The sequence below is a fragment of the Macrobrachium nipponense genome, chromosome 24 (assembly GCF_015104395.2).
Source record: "Macrobrachium nipponense isolate FS-2020 chromosome 24, ASM1510439v2, whole genome shotgun sequence".
Taxonomy (NCBI): domain Eukaryota; kingdom Metazoa; phylum Arthropoda; class Malacostraca; order Decapoda; family Palaemonidae; genus Macrobrachium; species Macrobrachium nipponense.
This window is the reverse complement of record NC_061091.1, coordinates 66,576,690-66,585,499: the sequence shown is the minus strand read 5'-3', so window position 1 is coordinate 66,585,499 and position 8,810 is coordinate 66,576,690. Positions and strand designations below refer to the sequence as shown.

Below are 8,810 nucleotides of genomic sequence, written 5' to 3'. Positions count from 1 at the left end.
ACCTATATGACCAAAACAGGGGACCATTGCAAGTCTTACATTTTAAGAAATCAAATTCTCCTGTAAATCTTGTTATTATTCCAAATTTTTTCAAGCTTACTAATATCATCAGAAAGATCACCATCACTTTTATATCCAGAAGTGGTCAAATGAAAACATACTTCTTTATGCAAAAACCACACCGGACGGGCTAGGATCATTCCAGGCCAAACTGGGCAAAATTAGATCAATTATTATACATAAGGACTGACTACAGGGAAGACGAACAGCTTCTAAGTTTACGTTATTCGCCGGTAATACCGTTTCGGAAATACTTCAGATTTTCTCCACTGTTGCCCTCAGCTATCACATCCAAGCAAAGACTGACATTACAATCATCGTGTGTTTCTACATGAAAGCATTACTTCAGTAAGTTTCTTCCACTTTAAGCATTACTTCACGATGTGTTTCCAGTATCAGTGCACAGTCCCAAGCTTTGGCAGGTGAGAGATTACGAATTCATCCAAACGAAAAAGACCATGATACTATCGGCTTACTCTTCAAGGCGTCCAATACTTCCTTTTCCTCCAGCAGCAAACATCCAAGCAGCTCGACTTCGAGGTATCAAGCTTCATGCTACGAAAACTTGACGCCAGGAACATGCCGAAAGTAAAAGCATTTGCCCACAATAGACCTGGAAATCCCCCACACCCCCAGCAGTGAAGGGGAAAGTCTACTCCATCCTCATAATGATGTTACGTTGTATAAATCCACAGAAACTCCGTTAAAATGGTAAATCCAAGGTATAATATTCAGATCGTACGCCTCTGCTACCAAATGTTAGATAGGATACTTAGAGACGTTTCCTATATAGTGGTTTATTTACGACTAAACATATACACAAAAGATATACAAAGGTGAGCTTCCGTAAACACTGTAACTGCTCAACTACATAACAAGCTTGTTGAAGGTCTGAGCACTAATTACATTTAAAATACATTTTTAGCCGGAAACATATATAACACATAACAATCAGATTCTAATGATTGTTGGTGAACTGATTGCTCTCATTGTGTGTGCAATTCACATTCTATAAACAAGGCTGATGAGAGAGAGAGAGAGAGAGAGAGAGAGAGAGAGAGAGAGAGAGAGAGAGAGAGAGAGAGAGAGAGAGAGATAGGTACCTGTTATATTTAAACATTGTAGGCGGTTCGCAGTAAGCATCAACCAAAATCATAGTGTGTTTTCTACACCAAAAAAGATCGCATGAAATCTTTAGGCAGCCAGCAATGAGTTGACGATCTGTTTGTTAGATTCACCGGGGTTGTGGCTGTTTGTATTTGTTTTAGGAAAGAAATGTTGAAAAAATATGGAATATTTTGTTGATATTAATCCAAGTTAAGATGAATTAGTCTGAATATACACAGAATTAGCAAGAAAGGAAACAGGGAAATCTAAAAATTATGATAAATTCAGTTCGAACTGCAGTGGTGTCCTTTCTGTGAGATGAATTTATCACTATTGTTGTGTGTCTTGATATTATTTTATATTAATTCGTTTCTTATTATATTCATCTATATTTAAGTCAAATGGCCAGCAATGGTAGGTAAAATGAAGGTTGAATAAAGATGGGTTTTACTCTGCTCACTTTTTATTGTTTTTATTTACATGTGCCAAAGCTTTGCTTGTCATGGTAATGCAGGTACTGTGATAGTGAGAAAATATAATACATTAGTTTCATAATAAAAATATTATTAACTAAGACTAATCAAGGTTCATCCCGTTTATTAACATCACACTCCCACAATTGTTTGTAAGAAAGGTCCACCCGAGTACTTTATCAGTTGAAAGTTAAGACGTATCCAAATTTATTGGGGTTCTTTGAGGCGTCGTACTGAGTGAGTTTGAAGTTTTCCGGGCTGTGTCTTTGTGAAGAAGGAGCAGAATACTGTGAGGGGGAAGATGGTCGTGTTGAACCATTAGGTGACGATGAAGAGAACGTTCCAACTTGAGATGATGATGAAGCAGTAAATGCTCCTGCAGGGGAAGATGGTGAGCCAACTGTTCCTCTGTGAGATGGGGAGGAAGAGGAGGGAGATTTTCGAGATGGGGGAGGTCTCCTTGAGGAAGACACCTCTTGAGGTTCGAAACCAATACCTTCTCCAGCACGGAAGCGAACGGTGCGTCTGGTTCCATCATCATCTACGACAGTGTAGGTTCCCCTAACATTTCCATCAGCATCTGCCGTCTCTGATCTTGAATACTGTTCAGAGTCAAAGGCAAAGTTATAGGAAGCATCAGCATTGGAATTAGCTAACGGGTCAATGAATGGAACTTCTTTTACAGGAGTAATCCTACCTGTAGGCTGACCAGAAGGTGCTCCAGGGACAATAGGACCTACAGGAATGTGGGATCCCTCAGCAATGAATCCAGTGTCAGAACCAGCTTGATATTGGATCTGTCGTCGTTGACCATCATCAGCAACAAAGGCAAAATCTCCATCAACATTGTTGTTGGTGTCACCTGCTTCTTTCCTTGAGTGGCTGGACGTTTCATATGCAAAAGCGTAACTTCCGTCTGGTCTGAGTTCACTGCGGGTATTAGCTTCTTCGAAAGGTGGACGAGATGGGGAAGAGGAGGGACGAGCACCAGAAGAGTAGGTTTGAGGAGCAGCGAGAGGAGATGGACGTTGGCTAGAGAAGTGGTGCTGGCAGAACCCTGAGGAGAAGCTGATGGGGCTCGGTAAGTTGATGGACGGGAGGCAGAGGACTGGGAGGAGGCAGGTGTGTTTGAAGTTGGGGCAGTTGGGAGATGATCTCCAGATGCAGTGAATCCTCTGTTAGCTCCTGCTTGATAGTCAACCCTCCTCCTGACACCATCATCAGCAACAAAAGAAAACTGTCCCTGTACATTAAGGTCAGCATCAGCAGATTCTGAACGAGAATGGTCAGCTGCATTGAAGGAGAAAGAGTAAGAGCCATCATCATTAGCTGAACTTTGTGAAGAAGAGCCCCACTTTGTGAGAGGAAAAGGTTCCACTTGCACTCTTAACTGCAACAGCAGAAGAGGAAGATGGCGCAGAACCTGCAGCAGGTGGCCTGTAACCAGAGGAGGAGGAGGAGAGAAGGATGAGGGAGATCCTAATGATCCTGTTGGTCTGCTACCTGAGGGGAATCTGGCACCTGAAGAAGATTGTCGTGTAGCTGCTGGAGTAGATGGAGAAGATTCAGGAGTTGGAGGCGAGAGTGGAAGGTCGTTACCTTCTACAACGAAGCCAGTGCCACGACCTGCAGTGTAAGAGTAGGTTCTTGTGATTCCATCATCGTCTGTGTAGGAGTAAGATCCTCGGACATTTCCAGTGGCATCACTTTGCTCTGATCTTGTTTGTCCCTCTCCAGCAAACTGGAAACCATAAGAAGCATCAGCATTTGGGTTGGCCAGGGGATCAACGAAAGGTGGACGAGCCCTTGCAGCAGCATGGGCCTTATGGAAGTCAGGATGTGGTTGTGGGAGGTGAGATCCTGATGGGACAAAACCAGCCTCACCAGCTGTGTATTGAAGATTCACGGAATTGCCATCAGGGTCAACATAGCCAAACCTTCCATTTTGCTGTCCAACCCTTGTAGACTTTGCACTCTCGAAGGCTCCTTCACCAGTATCATGGCCATATTTATAAGTACCATCTCTGTGAAGGACAAAATACTGGGAACGCCTTCCAGTTCCTACTTGAGGTATGTTGTAGGCCCCATCAGGTCCAGGCAAACTTAGAGTGCTAACTGTGAAGACAGACAACACAACCTGGAAATAATAAAAATTCGTTGTATAAATAGAAATTTGGGTCTTCTGTACTATCTTTAAGATTTCCCCTAGTAATAAAGAGCAGGTTTAAAATCTGTTAAAGAGACCACTCACCAGATATTAAATCCATTGCTGTGAATTAATTTTTAACATCAGTGCAAAAATTTGTTTTTGCCGAAATTATTTCTTGTGTTAAGTGACCGAAATTGGTATGGCTGCACAAATGAATCTTTGTGTTTGAAATTCATATTTAAATAGATAAAAATTAGCTCATTTGAAATGAAATTTACTTGTCTAATTAGGTTAATGTTAAGAAAGACATACTAATTTCAATTATCTGGAACCGTTGGGTCTTACAGTCTCTCCGTGTATAATTGAGAAATTGGTCTTGGATGACCCGAAAAGAACCAAACTTTACTGCATATTTAGACATGATATCCAGAGTTACAGTGACGATAATTCATGAGAAGCAGGAATGAGATTGTGTCTTTTAAACATGCTGAGGAGGGACATTTTAAAGAGTACAACATCTGCATGTGGAAGGTCCGGACAAGAAGGGATTTGAATTAGATCATCAGTGAAAAGAGGGAAGACTGTGGGAGATCGAGCAAGTCAGTAATGGACTTTTATGAGAAGTGGACGGGTCTGAAGAGAAAAGGATTGAATACCCAGTTAGGGAGGTTGACGAAGAAGACCTGACGCCATTACTTATCAAATGACTTGGATATGAGTGACAAAACATTCCCTGAAATAACACGTTAAAGGAGCACTGATACAAAATAAGTAGAGTTGAAAGACTTTGTCACTTTTTAGGAGACTTGCGGAGGAAAGTGTGTCTGCCAGTGGAAAGATAAATACCACTGTACTAATTGCAAATTAATGTCATCATACCCATAAGCTTTCACATCATCTTGATGTGAGAATCCAACGTCATGTCTGCGAGTTCCTGTCACTGTGTAAAGAAAAATTAATAGGAAAACGGATTTATGATTACCACAGATACAAAACAATAGTCAGCTGGGCTAAGAAGGCGAAGGTAGTTAGTTTATGTATATTGGGTTTTGCCACGAAAAAAATCTTCTAGAGCAATAAAAGCAGCTTAGATATGCCCTTTTTTCCTTCGTGAATGTGGTCATAAGAGAGAGAGAGAGAGAGAGAGAGAGAGAGAGAGAGAGAGAGATTAATTCTGTAGATTCCAACACATCACTGAGTGCTATTACCAAGCTAATCCAGGAGGCCATTGTGGAGATCGCTGGGAGGGTGGGTTTCCTTCAGGCGACGCCGATGTCCCACGAGTGAGTGATCTGCCTTTGCAATTTGAACTGAGACGGCCCTTGTAGACCCAGAGGAGGACGTGAGAATGGAACGAGAGTAGTGAGTGGGGCGGGGTGCTCCTATTGCCAGATCTGAATTCGTGGCCTGTCGTGGCCTGTAAACAGGTGAGCCTGTGATCGCTCTTGGGAGAACCAGATCCTGTGCTTCATATTCCGTTGTGTCTCGTCCGTCTTTGCTTTTTCTATTTAATTGTTGTTTTGGAGTGACATTGCTGAGTGCGATTCATTCCTTTGATCTTTATCGTAATGATTCTTTGTTATCATTAGCTCAGTCATATTATCATTGAGCCACACTTACATTGAATTTTACGTAAACGATTCAAGTGGTTTCTTCTGAGGTTCGTACTTTAATAAATCTTTTCATTTCCCAAAAACTCTGACTAAGGTATCTTCTGTTGAGAGAGGTCGTTCCCGAACTTGACGACGGCAAGTCTAGAGGTGGAGTCGAGGATGGAAGTGTTCCATTTGTCGAGTTCATTGTGAATTATTCCAGGTATTAGAATCACAGGGAAAGTGTTGCAGCTTTTAGAACTGGAATCGGTGTCTTCCAGCATTTAGGAAAGGATGAATGCCTTCCTGTCCCAATCCACGATCAATTTGTTTACCAGTCTTTTAGAGTTTGAATTTAGGGTTGGAGAAATATTATCTCCATATATATATATATAATATATATATATATATAGATATATATATATATATATATATATATATATATATATATATATATATATATATATATATATATATATATATATATATATATATATATATATATTTCTTCTCATTCTTTTTTTCATAGTCTTGTTTTGTAACTGATCAGATCATAGTGAATGATTCTTCTTTGGTTTTATCAGTCACATATCTAAAAAAAAATCAATGTTTTTATTTTGTTAAGATTTGGAAGTATAGCGGTGTCCATATTGACATTCAATAAGAAATGCTTTTGTTTAATCGTGAACAAGTTTCTGTTATTTGTTTTGGTGTATCAGTTCGTTCTCTCTCTCTCTCTCTCTCTCTCTCTCTCTCTCTCTCTCTCTCTCTCTCTCTCTCTCTCTCAACTTAATGCGTCATGTAGATGAGGATGAAAAGCCTCAACATTTGTTGGAAAGGAGACGTCCCTTTGTTTCAGTCAAAATGATTTTAAGCGGAATTTTTTTTTTACTGTCCGATCAGCTGATCGTCATCTCTGAGGTAAATAAATCACAATTATCCTATCCTAAGATTCCTCTATCTGTAACACAAAGCTTAACACCTTTTCCAGACCTTTTTAGGGTTTCCTCCCAGGAAGAGATAAGTGTAGAACAGGTACATCGCTCGAGTCATGAACTTGCAGTCTGATCTGTAGTACTAAGAAGACATACATTCCTCCGTGTGCTACGTATTTTTTTTTTTTAGACATTCCCATTGTAGTTTTTTTTAAAGTATAGTTTCACTTTTTGTTACGTTTTTTATTTATTTTAAGTGGTTTCCCCGGCCCCCCTCAGTTCTTTTATTTTATGGTCCTATTTTTAACCTTACATCATGCTTCATATACATGTGTGTGTATATATATATATATATATAATATATATATTATATATATATATATATATAAATATATACTCAGACATTGTCTGAGTAAAGACGAAAGCGCTTGGATTTCTGACTATCATTTTCCTGTGGAATTTGCTTATTTATGAAGTCACGTCATCTACTGTGATTTTTTAAGGATATATATATATATATATAGATATATATAATATATATATATATATGCATTTTATATAAATATACTAGCTGACCGACCCAGCACTGCCCTGGAAAACTGAATAACAACCGATAAACTCACTCTCTCTCTCTCTCTCTCTCTCTCTTCTCTCTCTCTCTCTCTCTCTCTCTCAGTTCTTCTCCCTCTTACTCTCTCTCACTCTCCCTTTCCTGTTAAGATAGTTGCTTCAGCTACATTGTCCAGCATTTTGGACACTATATTTTACCACTTCCTATTGTAAGGGCATTGGGAGTGTGTCTATTCATCCCAGCAACCTCAAAAACTATGGATTATACAAATATCCATCATTTTTTGCATTTTATTTTTCAGATCTTCTAACCCTTCCTGTCAATGCTGAACTTTGGCTTAAAGCACATTAAGAGTGTCACTATTTATCTCAGCGACCTCAAAAACTAGGGAGTGGCATTGAAATCTGTAGTTTTCGGTTATTTTTAAATGTCACCACCTTTCCACCCCCACTTCATGTTGATGCTGAACTTATATTTAAAGGACATCGAGAGTGTCACTATTGATCTCAGCGACCTTGAAAACTATAAATTAGACCGGTGTTTCTCAACCGTTTTACCTCAGGGCGCATCTGTGAATTAACAGAGACTTTGGGGCGCACCTTTGATTTTAATATGGAGAAAATACTTATGAAATTTGAATTTATTGTGAAGTTTCAGAAACGATTAGATTGCTGGTACAGTAATACTTCCTTCCTGAGATGATATTTGACTTTTTTTGTGCATAGCATTCAAGCATATTTTAAAATGTGTTTTTTTATATGCTGCATATTTTTTTTCTTTTAATTGTCTTTTTCCTCACTTATTTCCTTTGGGACTGCTTTTCCTGCTAGTGCCCTCGGGTCTATAGCAGTTGGGGTTCATAGTCTGTATAATAATAATAATAATAATAATAATATAATAATAATAATAATAATAATAATAATAATAAACTACATAAAAATGCAAAGTAACGAGAACTGAAGGGATAAAGCTACCAGATGGGAGCAAACATCAAACATAGATGAGACTGGGATACAAATACCTGGGAATAATGGAAGGAGGGGATATAAAACTCCAAGAGATGAAGGACACGATCAGGAAAGAATATATGCAGAGACTCAAGGCGATACTCAAGTCAAAACTCAACGCCGAGGAAATATGATTATAAAAGCCATAAAATACATGGGCAGTGCCAGTAATCAGATGCAGCGCAGGAATAGTGGAATGGACAAAGGCAGAGCTCCGCAGCATAGATCAGAAAACCAGGAAACATATGACAGTACACAAAGCACTACCCAAGAGCAAATACGGACAGACTATACATAACACGAAAGGAAGGAGGGAGAGGACTACTAAGCATAGAGGACTGCGTCAACATTGAGAACAGAGCACTGGGGCAATATCTGAAAACCGGTGAAATTGAGTGGCTGAAGAGTGCATTGAAAGAAGGATTAATAAAAGTTGACAAAGACCCAGAAATATACAGAGACAGGAGAAAGACAAACAGAACAGAGGACTGGCACAACAAACCAATGCACGGACAATACATGAGACAGACTAAAGAACTAGCCAGCGATGACACATGGCAATGGCTACAGAGGGGAGAGCTAAAGAAGGAAACTGAAGGAATGATACAAGTGGCACAAGATCAGGCCCTAAGAACCAGATATGTTCAAAGAACGATAGACGGAAATAACATCTCTCCCATATGTAGGAAGTGCAATACGAAAAATGAAACCATAAACCACATAGCAAGCAAATGCCTGGCACTTGCACAGAATCAGTACAAAAGAGGCATGATTCAGTAAGCAAAAGCCCTCCACTGGAGCCTGTGCAAGAAACATCAGCTACCTTGCAGTAATAAGTGGTACGAGCACCAACCTGAGGGAGTGATAGAAAACGATCAGGCAAGATCCTCTGGGACTATGGTATCAGAACAGATAG

At 39.5% G+C, this 8,810-nt stretch overlaps 1 pseudogene; it reads right to left on the bottom strand.

Annotated features, from left to right (window-relative positions):
• Positions 1-1,618: 1,618 nt before the first annotated feature.
• On the bottom strand, positions 1,619-5,091 carry LOC135205719 (serine/arginine repetitive matrix protein 2-like; annotated as a pseudogene).
• Positions 5,092-8,810: the final 3,719 nt, after the last annotated feature.